The 24,380-nt window shown below is 34.0% G+C and overlaps 1 long non-coding RNA gene across 1 annotated transcript; it reads left to right on the forward strand.

The window, feature by feature from the left end:
* The first annotated feature begins 428 nt into the window (after positions 1–428).
* Positions 429–1,612, forward strand: LOC131063182 (uncharacterized). The gene is made up of 2 exons (XR_009111022.1): positions 429–748; positions 1,048–1,612. It is a non-coding gene; the product is annotated as an uncharacterized LOC131063182 (long non-coding RNA).
* Positions 1,613–24,380: the final 22,768 nt, after the last annotated feature.

The following is a 24,380-nucleotide window of genomic DNA, read 5'->3' on the forward strand; positions in this document are numbered from 1 at the left end:
AATTTGTTGAAACATGAATTCACAGTTGACGCTTAAATTTTTTTTATGAATGTTGCAGTTCTCAGCAATTTTCAAAGATGGAATATGTGTTCAGATGCTCAGATCGATATATAACACTGAATCAGGCACGTCCTCAATTATTCTGGAATACTTAACTGGGCGCTTATTAATTTATCTTCTTGCTTTTGTAGGTCCATCACATTGTTTATCGGAGCTGATATTGTAGTTTCTAGTGTCAATTCATATTTGTTAATCATTAATTCTCTATATTCACTATCAATCCAAGGGGATTCATTCTTAGGTATTGCTGCTTGAATGGTAGCATGCAATGCAATGCACCTTGTACATTGCAAACTACAGATCTATACATCTAAGCAGAAGTACTCGATCTCGGTACATTTCAGTAAGGGATTATCATGAGGGTAAGCTTATAACTGTATTTTAGGTTTTAGTCTGTTTCGGTTTTAGCTTTACATATCAAAATATTTTATTATTGATACACTGAGCTATAGTTGGAAGCTAGACTGCAATATGCCATAGACTCTTTTTGCAAGTTCAAAATATCTCTCCTCGTCCAAGTCATAAGTGGTTCTCTGCTGTATTTACATTAATTTATTTTCATAAGTCTATCTGATTGTGCACAGATTTGGGCAGGATGTTGAGGCAGTGGATAAGATGTCGCTGTGGTTATAAGCTTCACACGATGAGTTGGGGTTGGGTTCTCGTAAATCAGGCATCCCTATTTGCAGTAAGTCACCGTCACAGAAGTGGATTGGATAGAAAAATATGACATTGTACTGCAAGATAGATTAAAAGAACACTGAGAAAATTAATGTTCGAGTATTTTAGGATTTAGGCTGTTTGGTTCAGCCATCCCTGTCAAAATGTTCAAATTTTGCACTGGCCTTAGTTGGAAGTTGGTTCTGCAATATAGCATAGATTCCTTTTGCAATTAGTGAATGCATTTCTCCTCTTCCAAGTTTGAAGTGGTTCTTTGATGTAGTTGGTTAAATTCATTTTTATAAATCTGACCATGGACAGATGTAGGCAGGATGTTGAACCAAGGTGTTGCTATGGTTATAAGCTTCACGTGATGAGTTCTGGTGTAATAATTACAAATATGGATTGGATGGAAAAATATGATACTCTTCTGGTTTAAACTGTGAGGGAAAAAATTCACAGTTCAACCCAGAAACAGTGCATACTAACAACACGGACTGGAAATTACATGTCTGCAATGATACTCTCCTGCCAGATGCTTTAACAGAAGAGTACTGAGAAAATTGACATTTGAATGAGTTTCTGGATTAACTCACTTCTAACTTGTAATATTGTGGCTGCCCACTTTTATGTTATCTATTAATTATGTTAGGCGTGAAAGATGATATTTGTGATTTTTCATTATGAAGTCAACAAGATCAGACTGTAAGCATAATTGTGTGAATTTATTTGTAACGTGTTTGCATCCCCTTCTCCATCCTGTGTTTCCTCATTTCTGATGCTTAAATATGGAGTATTAGTCTTCAAGTTCTCTAATTGCTCCCGGGTTCTTAGCTGAATAGATTATAAGTTTTTTGATAATAAAAATATCACTAGAACTTCTATACTTTAATATTGTAAAAGAAATATATGTGTATGGTATCCATTTACTCATTTTTTAAATCTGGGGGAAATGTTTTGCTGTAAAGGAAAACCAGGTAACATGATATATTTTGCTGCAGAACGATTATACATGACTGAGTTTTTTCATTTTTGTTATTTCACTCTTGTGCGTATATTGCAATGATGTATTCTTAGTTTCTTTACCTCTTTTACAAGGTAAGAAAAGTATATATTTTTGCAATTTAAGAACCACATTCAACGTTCAAAACACTAGCAAATTCCTAATGGGATTTGATTCCAAGGATACCCCGCAGGATGGAAATTTTTTGGTGCATTCTAAGTTCTCTCTTTATTTTAAAATTTGTGCATTGAAAAAGATTCACTGTATTTTTAGCTTTGTGAAGGGATGCTCTATGACTGGATTAATCATTTGAATTTTTAGGTATGCTCCGTCTGATCTCAACGATTTAATTTTCGTAGCTTTGTGAAGTGACGTTTTATGACTGGATAATACTAGAAAAAAATGTGGTCAATGAAGCAGAATTGGACACCAACTTGTTTCATAACATGATTCCCGGGATTTAAACTTGGGGTTTAATATTATTAATCAATTCTTATATATTTGAAGTAAAAAATTGGAATGACAATAACTTTTAATAATAGGGAGATGGAATATTGAAGATATATACATTTATGTTAATTTGAGTTACTAAAATTATTATTTACCAAACAGGTAATTTTTTTTAGGTGAATTATATAGAGTAATGTTCACGGCCCCTTTAGGAAAATTGGGAATTAGATTAAATATAACTCAGCAAAATTGTGGTACAAGAAGTCGAGTATGAACATTTTTCATGGTCACTATTGCTTTGAACATTATTTTCATGGTCACTATTGATTGTGAGAGGTTTTTGCATCAATGTTTTTGGCCACACTTGATTCATCAGGTTAATAGAGCTCTGTTAGAGATAAACACAGATTGACAAACATAGATTAGTAGACTAGATTTACTCAACCAAGATGTAAAATAAACAAATTATGATAATAAATGGCACCATAAATTGAACCATATAACTTTTATAAGTCCACTAGGCAAATGAGAAATCAAAGGAACCTAATAAATTGAAAATGAGTTATAAACAAACTACTATTGCAAGAATGAATTAACAATAAATTTTTGTTGTTGAAAGTATATGAACCTAAAAAATAAAAATAAACAAAAAAAAATATAACTTGATGTATTATTCAACAATGAAAAACATTACAATACACTTACAAAGTCTCCATAAATACTTTGAAATATCAAACTCCTTTAATGCATCTCCATGTGCTCAAGCATTTATCTGCACGTCTTATGCCATGCCTCAAATATATATTATTTAAAAGAGAGTTCAATACAATGATAGCAAAGCAAAACAATCAAACAACCAATTTCACATTAAACAATTAATAGTAAGATAAAACCATGAGTTTTTCAATATTAAATATTTTTTTTCCATGTGCAACCTACACAAAATATCTAAACAATATCACATATAGCTTTACAAGTGGATCCAAATAAATATTTAATGTGGCTAAACACATTAACTAAGATGTTCCACAAACACATATTTTTTTAGCATAAATAAATAATTTTTTCTTGCAAGATGTACAACCACCTATTTTTAACATGCCCATGGAAGATTTTCTATTATATATTAAAGAAAATAGTATATCTTATTATAAATGAAGTCAATGCCACCCATTAAAGGGTATTATAAGCAAATCAAAGATTGAATCACGTGTTTCTCTTGTACCTCTAGTTGGCAACTAGAGAAGAAAAGGAGTCATCCTCTAAGTTCAAGTACTAAAATTATATAGCTTGCTACATATAATTCATGTTATAAAGAAAACTTAGATAACATGTTCTAAAGCTTAAGGAAGACGAAAAAATCTCAATTGTTCTTGAATTCTTGAATGCTTGAAGACCTCTTATGTGTGTTAGATTAGATGTCAAATGAGAGGGGAAATTCCTTTTATATACTTGCCCGTAGGATTAATTGACTGATTTTCAGACATGAGTTGACATAGAGGGGATTTTCTCGCTTCAAATTTGAGTTAGGAAAGGGAGAGGGATCCAAGATAGGTACCCATTAAGGGGAACTAGGGCGCCATGCCCTGGTCCTGCCATAATTTGGGGCAGGATCAAGGTGCAGGCAGAGAACATTACTGAATTAAATGAAGATTTTGATATGTATGAGCATAATCAGGTCTCTGATCAGGCCAAGGGGCGCAAACACTAAGGGGAAGACCCAAATGTAGTCGAAAATTGCAAGGGGTGCAATTTTAGGACGTTACATTTACCCCCCATTTAGCGAGAGTATGAGCTTATGCAAATACTGCCAGTAAAGAACAAGGAATTCAGATATAGAGACTTTCACCACGTCAAAGAGGCAAGATTTACCAAGCCCCTAGTGGACTTTAGGATCTTACGACTTCAATGATAAGGTAAAAGGGAAGATCATGAGAGAGAAATAGAGAACCATGACTACAACTAGTAAGGTTCTCTTACTATGAGTCATGAAAAGAAGATACTAAAAATAATGAGACAAAGATAAAGTTCACTAAATAACTTTAAGTATCAAGAGAGAGAATCATGAGCGAAGTGTATGCCCCCAGGTTAAAGCGATTGCGCACGCCTTACTGGGAGCAATTGCTAAAAGGTAGGATACATCCAAAAAAGACAAGCATGTTATTGCAATGATTTAGCCCCCAAGAGAGGATAAATCAAAGGATAATGGACACAAAGGACAAAACACGAGGTGGTTTCACCTAACTTTGGAGTCAGTATGCTTTTTATGAAACTCACGTATATCATGTATATATATGTGCATAGAATTGTCCTCATCCCCCAAATAAAGGAAACCACCATGGAAGAAGGGAACACGTGTCTTTTGAGTCAACATGGGAGAGACCTTGAAAATAGATCTCAATGCTTTGCATCGTCCTCAAGTAGACAACACTAGGGACAACAAATAGAAGAATAGGGGAAACAAATGGAAGAATGTCACAAATAAGCAAGAGAGGAGAGAGAGAGAGAGAGAATCTACGGTGCTAATGAAGCTAATCAAGCATGTCATCTTCCCCCTGATCTTGCTGATCATTATTTTGGGAAGGTGGACAACACGAAGAGGATCCATCAAGCACAATAGATGGAGCTATCACAAGTTCCAAACAAGGACCATGCTCTAACGATAAGTCACTTTGTTCGTTACTAGGAGCTAGGATTAATGCTTTTGAAAATTTTGCAGATAAATCATTGTCAACATCAACATATTCATATTCATCATTAGATATATTAGGATCAACATTTTCATCATTGACATTTTCACCTATTTCTTCATCAAGATTAATAAGAATGGGAGCTCTAATAGGAATATAAATTGAACCATCATTTGTTTTAAGCACTTTGCGTCTTGGAGAATTAGGTTGAACATCTTGTTTAGGAGAAAATGGAATGATGTCAACAATTTGTGTTTTGGGAGAAGAAATGATTTGGGAAGCAACTTCACGAACTCTAGCATGACATCTTTGTCGACATTCTCTCATGCAACGGTTTCGTCTAGTTTTGGCTGAAGGTTGAGGAGGGCTAGGCTCATTAGGTATAGGCTTTGTCTCTTCTTTTAGGGAAAGATGAATGGACTCAGGTCTTTTAGGTTGGACAATAGGAGAGACCGGTCGTTTCTCTCTATAGGATGGAGGAGGAACCACACCATATAAAGGAGGAATGGGAGGTGTAGGAAGGAGATCGAGTCCATCATGAGGAGGGGGGATAGGTCTAAACTTAGGAGGAATAGGTTGATGTTTAGAAGGAAGTTTTTTTCTACCTTTAGGAGGAGGAATGGACTCATCCATAGGAGAAGGAATAGATTCTTCTTTAGGAAGAAGAATATCTCTTTTCATAGGAGAAATGATACTTTTCTTTTTAGGAGAAGGAATAGGTGCCTCTTTGGGAAGAAGATTATTTCTTTCCTTAGGAGGAAGAACAATCTTATCCTCAAGAAGGGGTATATGATCATCAAGAGGAATGTTAAGTGTTGGATTTCTAGGTTTACTCAATGACAAAATTATCTCATTTTTCCAATTTTGATATGATCTAAAGAGAGCATCACTTCTAGGTTGAAGAGGCTGGAATCGTTCGGACCAAAAGTAATCAAGACAAACATCTCCACGCCTCATTATAGGTTGAAATATGCTATGATTAACAGTTATGATTTTTTATCATTATGAGGAAATTTAAAACACTTATGAATATTAAAAGCGATCGCTTTCATGGAAGAGAGCCAAGGATGTCCCAACTTTACACGAAATTGATCGGATGTAGGAATGATAGCAAATTGAATATCTAAGCATTTAGTACCAACATCAATAAGAAGTGTAATAGAACCATAGCAGGACAAGAGAATCCATCAAAAGCTTTAACTATCACATCTTTATCATCATATATCACTTGGTGCAATTGCAAAGTATAAAGAAATTATTCAGTTACCACATTAACCATGCAAGTAGGATCAATAAGAACTCCTCTAGAAGGCATGCCTTTGATTTTTGCACTTATGTATAATGGGCCATCAGGTGCTTTAATGGTATCACTAGGATCTAATGTGATGCATAAATCCTTAAGAGGTTCTTGTTTATCTACAAGGTTCACCACATTATTAGATCCAAGGCCAACATCATTGGGAGAGAAAGTAAGATGACTAGTTTCAATAACATTAGTGGAATGGGATGGTAAAGGATCAGTGAAAATCTGAAGGCTTTGATTAGGAGGAGCTACATATTTGTTTCCTTTATCATTCACATCTACCACTGATATGGTATTATTATCAATCAATTCTTGAATCTTACTTCTCAATGAATTTTTTTTTTCAGTATCATGACCAGGCTGCCAATGGTATTGACAAAATGATTTAGCATCAAAGCAAGGTGAAGTTGTCTTAGATGGATCAATTGGTTTGATTTGGAGAAGTTTTAACACATTCCTTTGTATTAACTAAGACATGATGCTATGCAAAGATTCATTCAAAGGAGTAAATTCCTTTTCTTTTTAAAAGTATCTAGACAAAGGAGGCACACCTGTAGTGCCTACCAGTTGACTGTTGTTGTAGTTGTCATTGAAATTGATGAATCCTTTGTTTGGCTTGAACTTTGGAAACGGTTGTTGAGAACTATCACCCTTATCAATCGGAGCCATGAAAGGAGATGATTGTTCTGATTGACTCACAATCGGTTGATAATTGTGAAGTGCGCACAATTGCGAAAAGGAAGTAAACTCAGTCAAGAGAAGTTTATCTCTAATGTCGTTTTGTAAATTAGCAATAAAAATCTTTTGAATATCTTAAACAGGCACAGGAAAATAAATCCGAGATTACAAATGCTTATATCGACCAATAAAATCAGTCACTTTTTCTTTAACACCTTGTTTACAATGCATCAAATCAGTCAAAGTAACTGTAGGACCAATATTATTGTGAAATTGTTGAATAAAAGCATTAGCCAGTTGTTGAAAAATGTAATAGAATAAGGAGGAAAAGAACAATACCATTGCAAAGTTGTATCCCTTAATGTTCTAGTAAACAATTTCGCTAACAATCTTTGATCATGAGCAAAGGCACTACACAAAGTTTGGAATGTTTTAACATGAGTTAAGGGATCACCTTTTCCATTATAAACTTCCAATTGAGGGGCTTCTACATGTTTAGGAGGGATGACTCTAACAATGTCATTGGATAATGGGCTCGCTACATCAAATGTGGGAACATTATACCTGCATTGATTCATAGAAGCTATGTGTTGTTGTAAGGAAGACACTACTTGGGCTAGACTATTGATTGTAGCTTTGGTAGAAGGATTGAAATTAGACATATTGCATTGAGAGGAATGAGTAACATTGTTGAATGAAGGAAGATATTGAGAATAAGGAGGCGGGACACTATGATAAGTAGGTAATGGAGAAGGCAGGGTAACACATGGAAGACTCATGGGAGGGATAAAGGGATTATGATTGAAGGAGTTGCCCCCTTGACTAAGATTTATAGGTGGTGAGTGCGATTGGGTAACACGTGGAATACTCATGGTAGGAGGAATGAAACAAAAGGTATTGCCCCATGACTAACATTTGTAGGTATGACATTTTGTGTATAGGTAGCCATGATTTTTGATGTGAAGGTAGGGACACTAGTCATAGGAGTTGTCAAAGGAATGGAATGATTAACTTGACTAGGAGGTTGTGTATAACCTAGGTTTTCAACACAACTCTTCATAGGCATGACATTAGAATCACCAATATGAGCAATACCACACAAGATATCAACACCATGTTTATCACTTTAAATCATTCTTTTTAATCCTTCAATCAATGTGAGAGCTTCACTTTCCAGGTATTATTGACTCATCCATTGTTGAAGATTGTCAAATTGATTGCCCATCTTCGCCAATTGGTCAACGGATACCCTAGTTAGTGATTCCTCCACATCATGAAAATTATCAAGAGAATAAATGGGAATATCCGTAGGATTGGAAGAACCACCAATATCCTCAATGAAAAAGCTAGCCAAATTAGGCTCCATCTCCTTGGTAATTAAACTTTGGGCAGCCTTAATTCTACAACTTCTCCTAACGGGGATATTATAGGTAGGACTAATAGTAGTAAAACTCATGCATTAAGGGAGGGAAATTGGAAATTTGAATTTTAGAATGCCAAATGATTGAAAGAACAATGCAATCTCCTAGGAATTTGAAATGTAAAATCAGGGCTTCGCCAAAATAACCTCTTAATTTAAATTTGAAATTATCCCTTAGAATATAGAAATTTAAAATTAGGGCTAAAAATGATCTCTTAATTTAAAAAAAAAATTGAAGGCGGGGGGGAGATTAAATCTAACCTCTTAATTTTAAAATTTTGCAATGTTGAAGAAATCAATAAAATTTTAAAAATTAGGGTATATATAATTAACCACTTAATTTTATAATTTAAATTGAAAATTGAAATGTTGAAATTCAAATTTGTTTTTGACCTTAGGGCGACCTAAAATCAATAAAATTTCACAAATATTTGGAATTGTGTAGTAAAATACAGTCAAAGCAAGCTCCCAAAATTTGAGGAGAAAAAGTCGGGACCAAGTAGGTAGCGACTTGGTCTGGCCAACTTTTTTCCAAATTTGCAGGGAAACAAGATATTGTGATTTTAATGTGAATTCTAGAAGGATATGAGAATTGGAGATGTTGAGATATGCTAAAATAAGCCTTGAAGGTTGAAATAGGACACACTTAGGATGTTTGATAAAATGATTAATTGAAAGAACAACAAAAAGGGCACACTTGAGGGCCGACTTTTATGATGTTTAGAAGTAAGACAAGAGGCTTTAGATTTAATTGAATCAATTAAATGGTTAAAGAAAAATTTGAATTTGCACAAGATTAATTCTATTTTAAAAATCAGGGTTTGTTGCATAAACCGCTTAATTTTAAAAAATTGAATGTTGTAAGGAGGGAAAGTGAATTTTGAAATTGAAGCAAGGACCTAAATCTAAAAATTAATTCAAGATCTACACAATTGACAAGTTCAATTTTAAAGTTAAAAATTATGGTTCTCTGATTTAACCATTTAATTTTAAAAACTTTTGAAAATTGAACATGTAAATGAAAATTTGAATTGTAAAATTGAAGAGTTCTCAGATTTGAAACAATCAATCCAATTTAGACAAATCACAAACTCAATTTTGAATCTAAAAATTAGGGTTTTTAAGGATTTAACCTCTAAATTTTTAAAAATTGCAAGAAATTTAAGCTTGTAATTGAAAATTCAAATTTTATATTGAAAATTCAAATTTTATATTGCATGCATTCAAATCTAAAAACAAAAATCAGCATTAAGGGTGCAAGGAGTTGGGTTCACCAAAATGTAAAGGTGAACACTAGCTATGAAAGTGATGTAACAATTAAGTTCATAAGCTATATTTTTCAAAAATGATTGCAAATATGAATTAATTAATTGCATATGAATCAAATCTGAAAATGAAAATCAGAAGCAAACATAAGAGGGGGGACTTTACATTCAAAAGAGGGGGATGAATCTACTAGATCCAATTCTAAATGATGCAAGGACTGAATGGCAAGTAGATTGGTTGTGTTTAGAATGTAATTGACCCTCTTTTGTAAGTTGATTAATTGAATTAAGACTAAGTACTGGAAATGAAGACAAAGTATGAGAAAACAAAGAGCTACAAATTTGGGATTTAGTCATGCACCTGGATCTGAGAAGTTTGAGATGATTCAGAGCTACTTTGTGAAATCTGCCAAAATTTGTAGGGACCATGTGCCCACAACTTGGTCCTCTGAACATTCCGTGCGTCGAAAAAGGTTTTTTCATCTCTGCAAATAAAGCTCAATTCCAGAAGTACAGCCGTGCATCTACTTCCTGCACATAGAATGAAAGGGAAATGTGTTGGGAATAGGGGTTTGCCTTCAGGTCAAACCTCGGTTTTAGAATTAATCAAGTGGTTGAAATAATGTAATTGAAATGACTGAAAGTAGAAATCCCCTTGAGGGGATTTTGAATTGCTTGAAAATGAAATGCTTATACCTCCTTGTGAAGTTTTGCTTGCCTCCACATGAAATTATGATTTCATGAAGTAGAATGATGATCTCCTCTTCAATGCTTGAAATCTTGACTCTATTGCCGCTCCGAAGGTTAAAGGAAGACTGAAAATTCTCAATTGTTCTTGAATGCTTGAATTCTCGAAGACCTCTTATGTGAGTTAGATTAGATGTCAAATGAGAGAAGAAATCCCTCTTATATACTTGCCCGTAGGATTAATTGACTGATTTTCCGACATGAGCCGACATAGAGGGGATTTTCCCACTTCAAATTTGAGTTAGGAAAGGGAAAGGAATCCAAGATAGGTCCCCATTAAGGGGGACCAGGGTGCCACAACTTGGTCCTACCCTAATTTGGGGCAGGATCAAGGTGCAGGCAGAGTGCATTACTTAATTAAATCAAGATTTTGATATGTATGAGCATAATCAGGTCTCTGATTAGGCTAAGGGGCAAAAACACTAAGATGAAGACCCAAATGTAGTTGAAAATTGCAAGGGGTACAATTTTAGGACGTTATAGTGTCTTTATCCTTAAATAGTGGAGCATTTACTATTTTGATCACTTTACTTAATATTGGTGGTCACACCCTATTCAATGGATTTGCCACCATCCTCTCCCTAGTTCCATATAAACTCAATATCTAATTTTGTATTTGACATTCTAGATTCATGTTGCTTACTTTGGCATACATATACATTGATGCATGTAGTCATTCTTCAACAATTTTTGTTTGAGCTCCTAATGCAATCTTGTCATCGTGATGTTTACACATCTCTTGGAACTAGGGATTGTAATTGCTTAATTTAATTTACAGTTTTATAACCTATCTCTCTTATAGAAAGCTTTTGGTAATTCATCTATTTCATATTTTTAACATGGTATATGAGCTTTGGTTTTGAGAGTTTTGAGTACTTGGAATTTTAATTAAGAGATTGGAGTTTTTTGTATGATCTTGTGAATTATCGTATGCTCTTATCTTGTGCTTCAATAGGATTTTGAGGATTAGAAAGGGTTTGCAAATATCTAGTAATCCTATACTTGTATGTATTCAAGTTATAGTGACAACATTTTTTACTATACCATTGCATATCAAGGCTCAAAATAGTTAGATTTTGGCTTTATTTCACTTAACTTGGTTACCATATGACAATTAAAACTAAGGGTTTAAAGGTCATATCTGGTAAACAATGTTTTACTGGAGCACTTTTAGCCCAACTGGACTTTGCGTTATGCTCAGGAGGTTGAATAGATGAATTATGCCTATAAATTTGTCCAATTTTGGTACCAAGTGTTTCTAAAGATTTTTTTTTTCTTGAGAGGTTGATACGGTGTTGAGTAAGATGTGGGCTTGTGGTGTTCACTCCCTCTTGGTAAAACCTTGGACAACCTACTCTACCCTCTTACTGAACTACTCAATGTGCATTCGGTGTGAGTTCACCTTCCCAATCTTCCCTTCGTTTTTGGGTGAATTCTTGTTTTTGAGGCCATAGGCAACTCTATTGGCCTCTTTTTGAAGGTTGATGATACCACCTCCTCCATGGATCTTTCTACCTTTGCACACATTCTAATCAATATTGACATCTCCATACCTCTTCCTTTGGGATGTGGTTCTCAATGTGGTTGGGGACCTTGGACTCAATTGCTGGATTATGAGGGCCTCTCCTTTTGATGTTGTCATTGCTTCTCTATTGGTCGACCATAGATTGTTCTCTCTCATGTCATAAAGGTACTGACAGTTGGTGGAAGGATTCTAATGGTGATCACTTGACTGTCATATCTTTCAATTCTTCCTTTGATGAATCTTCACAAGTTGCTGATGGTTCCTCCTAGGATGATGTTTTTCCTTCTACTATCAGTGTGGCCCCTTCTGTCCGTATGGATTCTATTCTACCTCTTGTTATTGGTGTGGCTCCCTCTATCCCTGTGGACAATACTCCGCTTGTAGCTCCTATTTTTCTCTAGCCTTTGGTGGATGACGTGTTGCTTGGTCAACATTCTGCTCCTTACATTGACAATCTCACTAAGGAGACTTTCCCTCTTGCTTCCCTTCATGATGGTGTTCCAAATGATAGTATTGCCTTGACTGTTGTTTGTCAACGAAGGAAAGATCATTCCTCCTCCTATTCCCAATCTCTTCCTAATTTGTGGGTGATTTTTCTACCCACCCTTGATGTGGGTTGTTATCTATTCTGATAGTGTGCTATAAGTGGTCTATTATGGCCTTTGCTATTAGTGGTATATTTTTGACCTATTTTAAGTAGCCTTTTTGGCCTATCTTTACATAGGATCAACACCCTTGTTTTTTTGCTATTAATATAAAAAACATTATAATATTTAGGAAGTGGGGGGGGGGGGGGGGGGTGATTTCTGAGACTAGTGTAAAGGAAAGGTGTCTTTTGGTGTCTCTTTTTCACTTTTATTTCTCCTTTCATGCACTCACAAATAATATTCTTTTTTTCTTAAAATGGATCAAAAAATAGTTTTAATATTGATACCCTACAACTATCTTGATTGGAATATTAAATTAAATTTTATTTGAAAAGTATGGACTACATAGGGTAACAAAGGAACTAGAAATTAAACTAAAAATTGATGCAAAAAAGAGTAAATGGTTTAATAAGTGTGATGAAGCATTTGGAACCTTGTAAATATTTTTGTATCTCCAAATTTGTCTTTTGTATGTTGAGTATTTGTCTACACCAAATGAAGTTTGGACAACATTGAAAAATCTCCAGTAAACAAGATTAATTAAGAGGTCATTACTTGGTGAGTGAGCTGATCGATTTAATTCCTCCAAGTTTTCATACTATACAAGACTTCTTCACCAAACTAAACTCCATAAAATTACAATTAAAATAATGTGGATTTGAGAAATATGATAAGTAATTAATCTTAAATATGAACTTTAAACTTGGTTTTGAATATTCAGTCTTTGTTTCTACATTCTATGCTACTAATAGTGCTTTGGAAGCTTCCTACACAATGCCTTCTCTTGATGTGTTTGCTAATGAAATCACAAAATAAAAGGATGAGTTTTTCAAATGGGTACTATGAAATCTTCCAAGTCCCTTGCCTTGGTTGCAAATCAAGGCACTAAGGATCAAAAAGATATTAACAAACAAAATAGTAAATAAAAGAACCAAGGAAAGAATAATCCAGATGAATCTTTGTCAATGGAAACTAAACCTTCTTAAATCAATAAAACCTAAGAAGGAGAACATTAAATGTGCTTTTTGTAATAAATTTAGTCATATGATAACATAAATGCATGAAAAAACAAATTGAATAGCTAAGACATCTTGAGAAGACCAACAAAGGGATCACTGAATCTCGATTTTCATCAAACTAAGAGTCTACAAAGAAGGAAAAATGCCACGATGGTTTTAATTCTACAAGAAAAAAACATAAAGGAAAATCTTTTTGTACTTTAGGTGTTGGATTAGGGAGATGACTTAAAGATTTAGGAGCTTCTCATCATATGGATTCTTCACAATCCATGTTCTCTTCTTTTGAGCCTTGTGTGATGCCACCTATTTTTATGGGTAACAATAATTATATGAAAGTAATTGGGAAGGTATCTATTGATATCAAAGATGATGTGCTTTCAATGATATTTTCTGTGTACCTCATTTGTCCAAGAATGTTCTTTTCATCTATCAGATTGCTCATGATGAAGCAAGGAAAATTATGGAATTTATTCTTGATTTAGTTATAATTAGAGATTTGGAGAGCATAGACATTATTTCTATTGAGGTGGTTGATCATGCATCTAGTTCTACACCTTTTTAGACTTTTTTCTTGATGATGACTTTGATTCTTTAGATGATGATCACACTTCTAGAGTGGGTTTTTATTTTGATAAGAATTTTGGCTACTTGAACTTGGGCATTATCATAACCGGTCCATTTATTAAACCTTGCATTCCATCTCCTTCATCTAGTGTTGCTACTTCAAACTTCATTATGTGGGAATTACAAAGTATCATTAGGCCCTCTATTGATCTAGTTTATTAATATTAATGAAAATACTAAGAAACTTCTTGAAAATAATGCACATTATGCTAGCAGAGTCAAGTTGTCATAGTAGTTATTTCATACAAATTTAAACTTTTCAATTTTAACGAGAAAGGAGCCAAATGAAAGATGACAACTCTAAAATACTTGTAGAAGTGAGCCACTATGAACGAATCCCTGAATTGGTGTCAAGTGGTTGCATACCTTATTTGTTGGGCAATTTTGGATTTTCAACCCTCAACCCTCTCTTTGTAGGAGTGTAGTTAAAATCTTCGCCCCAGATCAAAGATCACATTATCAAATTTGAATTTGATAGTTTCTAAGAGTTGCTAAGCAATATATTTGAAGGAAATAAATCATAATCTTTTTGTTTGTAAAATAGCCTTCTTGAAAGGAGAGGTCACAATAGTTTTAAGTTGTATGGGACAAGTAAGTCTAATAAAGGACAAGAAAAACAGTTATCAAGGTTTGTAAATTTTGAAGAGGTTGAATTTTACAAGAAAACCATCAAGTTTTAAAAAAAATTACATGTGAAAAATGATAAGTGATGAAGTGTGAAGTTTATAATTGGAGCATTTATATGCGTGAAATAAGTGTTTCATTGATGGCAAAAATCATTACTAAATCTAAAAATATTATAGTGTTGATTATAAATATCATTGATTAATAGTTCTAGCATTGATCACAAAGATCATTATTGAATGGTTGTAATGTTGATTGCAAAGATTATTGTTTGACCTAAGAAGTTGTAGTCTTTGTCGTAGAGATCATTACTAAATGTTTGTAATGCTGATTGTAAAGATAATTGTTGAACCTAAAAAGTAGTATTAATCGTATAGACCATTTTTTAAAGATTGTAGTGTTGATTGTAAAGATCATTGTTGAACCTAAAAAGTTGTAGTGTTGGTCATAAAGGTTATTATTGAATGGTTGTAACGTTGATTGCAAAGATCATTGTTGAACCAAAAAAACTATAACATTGATCGCAATGATCATTGTTAAATGGTTGTAATATTGATTGCAAATATAATTGTTGAACCTGATTGCAAATATCATTGTTGATCCTAAAAAGTGGTAGCATTCATTTCAAAGATCATTAAAGTTTTAGTGTTTATTGTAGAGATTGTTACTAAAGTTGTGAAGGTTTTGATAGCAAAAATTGTTGTTGAAATTAATTGCACATATTGTTGCTAAATTTGTGAAGGTTTTAATCACAAAGATCATTGTTAAAATTGATTGTAGAGATTGTTGCTAATCAGTGAAGATTTTGATCACAATGATCATTATAAATGTTTCATCCTCTTTTTTGATATAATTGTAGAGTTGAAAATTGCATACCCCTTTGCAAGTTCACCTACAATTTTGTATCCACTTTAGTGTCCATTTCCCTAGCATTTGAGTAGGCTCATTTCAACCCTTGCATCAGCCTTTTCCCTCTCATGATGCTCAGGACACCCTTTTTAGTAGCTATTTTATTAGCTTTTGTTTCATGTTATCCATACATCTCTTTCCACCTGTTGTTTTTGAGCATGATTTGTCTGGACACTAGCATGCCATGTGGACATCCATGCATCACACATTCATCCCATGATATCTTAACGTTCAAATATTGGTTCTATGCATTTCGACACTTCTCACCTATCTTTGTCGATGGAAACAACTCAGAATCCTCTAAACAGCTTGACAACTCTCTTTTCCCCTCCTCTTCTCTCTTTTAAATCTATCTGTTCTCTTCATTAAAGCTCTCTAGTTCCTTCAAGCAATCTCTCTTGGTTCTCTCAAGAAATATCTCTCTTGTTGTCTTGGCTCTCATAGATTTCTCTTGCTCTCTCGCTTGCTATAGTAATCTCTACTTTGCTACAACACTCTCAAGATTTTACAATAATCTTCCTCTCTCCCTTGGCTTTCACAAGCCTATCTGGTAATATCTTTTAGTTATCTTGTCTTTGAGAACCTTGGGATTTATCACATCCCCTATCTATTTTATTATTTGATCATTCTATCTATTTATCTTTTAATCTATCTATCTAGCTGTTGTGGAGGTGGAAACACCAAAACAGGGACTTGACTAAGGCAAGTCTCCAAACAACCCCAAACATTTTCCTCTATCGCTTGTGTGTAGGTTCTGGATCGAGGAGAGAAAATCATTTAGCGGGAGGTTTCAATCATGGACTAGTTGTAAGCTTCTTTCATTTTGTCCTATCTTATTTTAGCTTTTCGCATTCTGTATCTCTTATTTTGCTTATTATAATATTATTTATTTAGTCATACAGTCACATTTGTGTCTTTCGCATGGTCTTTGTATTCTAATTGTATAGGACGTTAATCGCATTGGTGTCCTAGTTTCGACTGCTCATCCGGAAGACAGAGTCTTAATAGTCATCTGAAAGTCTTGTCTATATCTTATTTATTTAATTTTGTATTTTGCATCCCCTGGTTCACCTTCAGTGCCAGTTTAAGTGAGGTAGAGTGAAGGTTGGTTTGTTCCTTGGAGTTCATCACTTCAAGGGTAGCAAATCCCATCCTCTACAATAAATATGAAAGACATCTTATTATGGATAGTGATGGACAAAAATAATTATGGGAGTTCAAAACTAGGATACATTTTTATACTTTCAAGAAGATATTGGTGTTAAATATTTTGATTTGTACATTGGTAGCTAATAAACCTATTTGTTATAGGTGGCCCTCATCATCTAGTTAAGTTGTGTTATAAAACAAAGTTTATGAGAGGTTTTAAAAATATATACATTATTTTTAATCACACCATACCATATTTGTCATGTAAAATGTGTCTTATATAAGGAACACTTCTCTCCATACTTGTTATTTATTTAAAGATATTTAGATCTATTTATTTGAAAGAAGTGTATAAAAAATTTATCAATTTACACTCATCAATTTTAATATTATTTGCATCATAATATTTCTAGAGAACAACTCTTAGATGGTGGAATAACATGAATAAACAATATCATGAAGACAAGGTCTCTATTATGAGTGACATTATGCAAACATAGTTTCAAATGTTCAAAAATTTTCCCTATACCACAAGGTAATTAAGAATTGAAATTATAGCAATGGTTTGTCAAAATGAATCTCTGTGATCTTTCACAATTCGAATAATTTTGGGAGCTTGCTTATGTGGTTGAGTTAATTCTTTTGATGCTATTAAAACACATGTTCTTGAAGCAAGCTTAGATATCTTTTTTGGCCATGTCAAATTACTGAAATCGATTTTAAATTTTTACAACTTTTGACTATTACACTCACTGATGTCATTGATTTTCTTGTTAACAAGTAATGCAATTTATTATGCAAACCCATGCTACACAAAAGCCGTGTAAGCATCAAGCATCTAGAGTTGCAATAATAAGGTATTTTTACTACCAATAGAGAAAATGAAAAAGAATGACCACATTATTCTTTACATATCAATAGGTGTAAAGTAGAATTAGAAGTTTAGAATACTTGATGAAATAGATTAAGGATTTAATGAATGCTTTCAATATCTAGGTGTAGGATAGGTCCATGATAGGTCCATGGAACAAAGTCCATTAACACAAGAAGAAGAAATATATGAAGAAGCTTTAATTGAATAAATACTAGACTTCTTTGTACTTGATCATGCACATTGCAGAGATGTGTCTACTTGAGCATCATATGTTTTCCCATTGGTTTCAACAGTAATGAATTGTGCATACTTTCCTTGAAATATGTAACATACGATGCTCAAGAAGACTAGAATATGTGCATATTTCAAGGAAAGTATGCACAATTCATTACTGTTGAAACTAATGGGAAAACATATGATGCTCAAGTAGACATAGATGCATGAGTATCCTTTGCTAGATGTCCTTTCATTATAAACTGGGAAAAGATTAGATGAACAACATCAATATAAGGCAACAATTTTGTATGCAACAAATATAAACAATGGAAGCATATGATCATCCAAGGCAATATCTTACTAGAAGGAGCATATAATCATTAAGGCAACAATTCTGTATATAACAAATATAAAAATAGGAGTATATGATCATTTGAGGCAATCTATTTAATTGTGATTCTATTCAATTAAATAAGATGCTTTTAGATATCTTACTAGAAGGATTCTTTTTGACACACGCTCTTTCTATGGTATCACATTAAATGTAGAGAATAAAATCTCCAAATTATCATATTGTGTAGGGGAAAAAGTGACACTAAGCAAACATGCCCTAATCTCACTTTCAATCACACACTTGTGGAATACGAAAGAGCCTAGAGGTATCACACAATTGGCTACTTCTTTTTGTGGAAGAGAGAGCCACGAGCTACCTATTAGGATTTCTATTCCTTTGTTACAAATGATAGATAGAATGATGCAAGTTCAACTATTAACCCTAAAGTGTAAGTATGAACTAGTAACAAGATTGCAGAATTAATATTAAACAATGGAAAGCTGTAAACACAAGGACAAGACAAGAATGCAGATGCGTACCTGGAGTTAAAATTTGAGTGAAAATGTTCGGGACGGGGCTGATTCTGCTCCTGAAACTGCTGTTTTGCAACCTGAAAAGCTGTCGAAAATGTTGAAACTTGCTGTCTGACAGAAGCCCAACGCCCCTGTCCTGGCAGGACCAGGGCGTCCCACGCCCCTGTCCTAGTCTTTCTGGGCTGGAATTTGGTGTGAAGTTCTGTCTCGGTCCGCTTCCGCCAGATCTGCAACTTGCGGCGTCGTCCGAATCCCAAAATCTGTACTTATATCTGAAAAGGTATGGTGGGCAACTATATAGGGTTTTGCCTTAGTCAAACCCCCGCTTTGGTGATTTCCACCTCCACGAATAGCCAAGTTGTATTGTAATAGTAATGTGTGTGCAGACCTTGTGTGTGTGCAAGATCCTAAAATGCAAGTAAGCAAACTAGAGCAACCTAGAAAGTAAACCCTAATTGCTTGTAAATGATAATGTAAATGCTCCAAAATCAAGATGCAAAGTGATCTAAAGCATGAATACAAATGATATAATGAGGCTTATGCAAAGACATGAAAACAACTTGAAATCATACCCAACCCCAACTGAGGGGTACAAGCCAATCTTCAGTCAGTGATCCCTTATTGCTCTTCAATGTCTTCAAAGCCCTAAATGGATGAATGAAATTGATGAATGCTTGATGGATGGATGTTGAATGTTGTTGAAGTCTTCAAAGATCTTCTCTTTCACTGCATAAAAGGTCCCCTGAAACCAAAATTCCCCTCCTTTCGAATGAAGAAAGAGAGCTCTTATATATGAAACCCTAGGTCTTAATTTCAACTTTTGGCCGACCTAGAGATTGAATCTCCCGCCAATTTCTTGGGGTTAAGCTTTATTTTATGATTGGATCGCGCTCCTAAAATTTCGGGAAAAATGTCCAGGACCGTGTGCACTCCGGGCGCCATGGTCCCGACAACTTTTCACCAAATTTTCAGGGCCGTCGGATATGATGATTTTAGAGAGAATCCTGAAGTTACAGGTGATTTCGAGATGTTTTGACCCCCGAAATCAAGCCCCCAAGTTCAAAATAGGACCTAATTAGGGTTTTTGATTAAATGATGTATTGGAGGAATAAAATGAAAGGGGAACACTTTAATGAAAGGGCCCAACTTTATGATATGGGAGATGATAAAATAGAACCTTAGACCTAATTAATTTAATTAATTAAGTGCTAAAGGGGAAATGCAATGCAAAATGAAAAATGCGCCAAGGCGGGTGCTAAACTAGGTGTGAAATTGTACCACCCTAGCAAGTGCGTACAATTTACAACGCTACACATATGTAATTGAGCCAATTACACGACATCTCACTAGTTCAACTTAGTGAGGAGAAAAAAACAAGGCAAAAGATTAAGGAAAAAATCTACTATGGCGATGCTAGAAGTTTTGACAAAAAACTATGCCATGAATGAAATAGTAATTAAAGAGGAAAAATGACAAAGATAAGAAAAAAAATCCCTAAACCTATAATAGATTATGAAGACAACCAAATTTATAGAAAGATCTACCTCTCCTTATGGTTACCATTATTTTATGTTAACTAATCATTTTGAACATAAAAGAAGAAAGAAAGGGATGCCATTGAATTATAAGTCTTTGAATTCTATCACAAATCCTTATCCTTACTCTAGACCAAACAAAATGCTATTTGTTACAAAAAGTTGCAAAATGTTTATATCTCCATTGAAATCATTTTTAACATGATAATTCATAGGAGACTAGAATGTGAATCCCCTTTCTATATTACTCTTCAGCTAACTAATGAGGAAAGGGATTGGAACACTTTACATACTTATCAAAATAGATTTCAATTCAATCCTATTATTGAAGCTGATCTACTCAAAGAAGAATACGCATTGTTGGACACACCAAGGGTTAATTTACTTTCCTCATATAAATTAGATAATATAAAGCCCTTTAATAAAATAACTTTTGTAAAATTAGATGATGATAAAGGTTATTGATAGAGATTCTAATAAGACCTCAAAATTTTCTTATCATTTACTTAGATTATTAGTGTAAAGTGGAAAATTGATTTAGGATTTCTACCATTAGAAGGATGAAAACCACCAAATATTTTCACTTAGGACCTTTACATTCAAAAAAGGGAAGGGAATCCACTAGATTCAGTCACAAATCAGATAAGGACTGAATATTGAATGCATTGGATTAGTTTAATTTTGGGGTCTCTTCTCTTTTGTGAGTTGAAATGTTGAAATAAGTAAAGTGTTGGAAAATGGAGGTAAAATTGAGAAAACAGTGAGTTGTAGATGCAGAATTTTCACGTGCACTAGATTTGACTAGTATAAGCTGAATAAGATCTAATCCTTGAAAAATCTTAGAAAAATTCAGGACCGTGATGCCCGTCCCCATGGTCCTCCTACTTTTTCGCATGCCAAAAAGGGTTGATTCATCTCCGTGAATAAATCTTATCTTGAAGATCACAACTCCATACTTATTTCATACACACATAAAGAAGGGAAAATAGTTTGGGAACAAGGGTTTACCTAAGTCAAACCCTAGTTTAGGAATTAACCTTGAATGAAATATTGCAAATTATACTCTAAATAAATGATGGAAAGGTATACCTCAAATCTACAATGAATGATAATGATGCTTTGCTTCTTGAATGTAATCACATATGTTGTATGAAATGACATGAAAATAACAAAGCCTAATCACACACACATACTTGCAAATGTATAATATAATGTTGCTCCATAATGGATAGATGAAGAATATGCATCCTTGAAGACCTCTATAAATGCTTGATGATGAATACTTCAATGCTTGAACACTTGATTGCTTATGCTCCCAATTTCATCTATCATGAATATATCTCCTAATGAGAGGGGAAGACCTCCTTATATACATGCATGTAGGGAAAACTAATTAATTTTCCGACATAGGCTAACACATAGAAAGGTTTCCCACTCAAATTTGAGATGGGAAAAAGGTTTAACATGGGCCCCAATAAGGGAGGACCATGGCGTGGTGCCTTGGTACTACCCCATGTTTGGGCCGGGGTTGAGGGGGAATGTGATATTGATGCCAATTTTGCATGATGCAAGCATAAGTAGGTCCTAATCAAGCATTAGGATGAGAAACACTAAGGTGAGGGCCCCAAACGCAATCACAATTGTAAAGGGTGCAATTTTAGGACACTACAATTAGGTCATGTTTACTTTTCATGATTCATCCATTTACCATAATATTAATAGTATGAACTCTCTCATTTGAGGCATTGGTTATTGTTGTAGGTTTTGAGTGTCAAGTGTCTTAAAATAGACTCTAGGAAGTTTTAGCAAGAGGTATTCTATTTTTAAGTTCTTAGAGTGATCTAAAGAATGAAAACAAGCTATAGTTAAAATAATATAAAAGAAGACTTGCAATATTTTTACTCAAATAATTTGAAGCACTAACCATTCAACCACAACCTCTATCACCAATTTTCTTACAAACAACCATATATCCTAATCAATTATTTATATTCACTCTATGGATTTTGTTCCCCATATTAAAGATATACTTGGTAAGCCCTATGTTCTTCATCTCAAATTATGCTTGAATATGATACTACAATTCAAAAATCAAATCCTTACTATTACCAAAAATGATATCATCTACATACAATGTGATAACAAAAAGTTAGGGATAGTTGATATCTGAAACAAGGAGTCCCCTAGCATTCATCCACTCACCCCAACATCTTACACAATTGTTTGAGATCCATAGGATGAATAATGCAAAACATGGCTCTCAACAACTTCTTATTGAACACAAATGACACTTTTTGCAACTTTAGAAATAATGTTCCCGCAATCAAATGGCTTGGAGATATACAAATTTGAGAGAGGTTATTAAGGAGGGACCCTAGATTTTACTATAGGCTTAGAAAAAACCTTTTTAGTTGCCATAAATTTTGAGAATTGATCCATCATAGTTTGACATTTTTTGCATTTAAGGATCTTAAGAGACTATGCTGGAATAGTGTAGTCCAAAACAATACGGATAGATAGGGTACAAAAAAAAGGCCTCCAATACCATTCACACACAAATATTAACACATTCACGTAGTTAGTTGAGCCCCATGAGATAAAGAATGCAAAATATGGTTCTTGACAAGTTTTTACAAAACATAAATGACACTTTCTGCAACTTAAAAAACATTATTGCCATGGTCAAATGGTTTTGAGATATAAAATCTTAGAGGGTTTATTGTGGAGGCATTTATAAATTTTTAGAGATTTTTCTCACACCATGTGGCTCACTTTGTGAGACACCTCTTACATGCACACTTGCCACTCACTAAAACACTTGTCAAGGAGCTAACACGTGTTCCTTCATTGGAGGGGTAGTCATGTTTTGTTTCCTACTATACTACCTCTACCACCTTGCCTATATATGCCAGGTTTATATATACATTCTAATAAACTCTTTAATATTATCTTTTACCTTGTTTTTTATACTCGTATCATGTGTAAGTTTTGGTCTTTTCTTTTTAATCCTAGCTAATCCCAACATGGTATCATAGCAATGCAAGAAAAGATTAAAAAATCCACAAGTTATGAGCACACAAAACAAGACAAAAGATATCATCAAAGAGTTGATAAGAATGTACATATATACCTTGCATACATAAGAGAGGTAGTAGAGGTAGGATGATGTGAAAAAACAAATGACTACCCCTCTAATGAAGGAGGACTTGTTAGCTCACTTGAAATGTGTTTTAATGAGTGAAAAATGTGCTTGTAACAAATGTTTCACAAAGCGAGGAAGCATATCTCAACCACATGATGTAAGAAAAATCTCTATAAACCTCTAAGTAAACTCAAGGAATGTGAATGTGACTCTCTCTAGGAAGGCTAAAAGCTAACTATTTTGATAAAGCCACTATTTACACTTTACACTAATACCTCCCTACATGTAACTATAGGTTTCAATTTTTTTTTCTAGGTACCATGGATTCCAAGAACCAATTTTTCTTAGTTTGGAAATTTTTTATACTTAGGGATCTTAAGAGACTGTGCTAAAATAATGTATTTTGAAATGATCTTAATAGCGAGGGTGCAAAAAAATGCCTCCCCTAGGACTCACCCATGGATCTCAAGACGTTCATGCATTTGGTTGAGCCCCATGAGATGAAGAATATAAAATATGGCTCTTGACAACTTTTACTAAATGCAAATTACACTTATTGTAACTTTAGAAACATTGTTGCCACAATAAAAAGGGTTGGAGACATAAAAATATAAGATAGGTTATTATGAGGGGATCATACACGAAACTTAAGATTTAGACAGGTTTACTTAGATTTTGAGAACTAGTCCATCATAGTTTGGTAGTTTTTTGTACTTAAAGATTTTAAGAGATTTTGTTACAATAGTGTAGCTTGGAATGATCAATTTTCCTAGGAAAAAAGGGCTTCCCTAGTGTTCACCCACCCACCTAGACCTGTTTCCATATTTAGTTTTTCTCTATGATGCATGAAACACAAAATATACTTCTGACAAGTTTTTGTTGAATGGAAATCTCTTTTTTCAACTTTTGAAATATTATCGCCATGGTCAAATGGATTGGGCATATAAATTTGAGAGAGATTATATTGGAGGGA

The sequence above is a fragment of the Cryptomeria japonica genome, chromosome 11 (assembly GCF_030272615.1).
Source record: "Cryptomeria japonica chromosome 11, Sugi_1.0, whole genome shotgun sequence".
NCBI classification, from domain to species: Eukaryota; Viridiplantae; Streptophyta; class Pinopsida; order Cupressales; family Cupressaceae; genus Cryptomeria; species Cryptomeria japonica.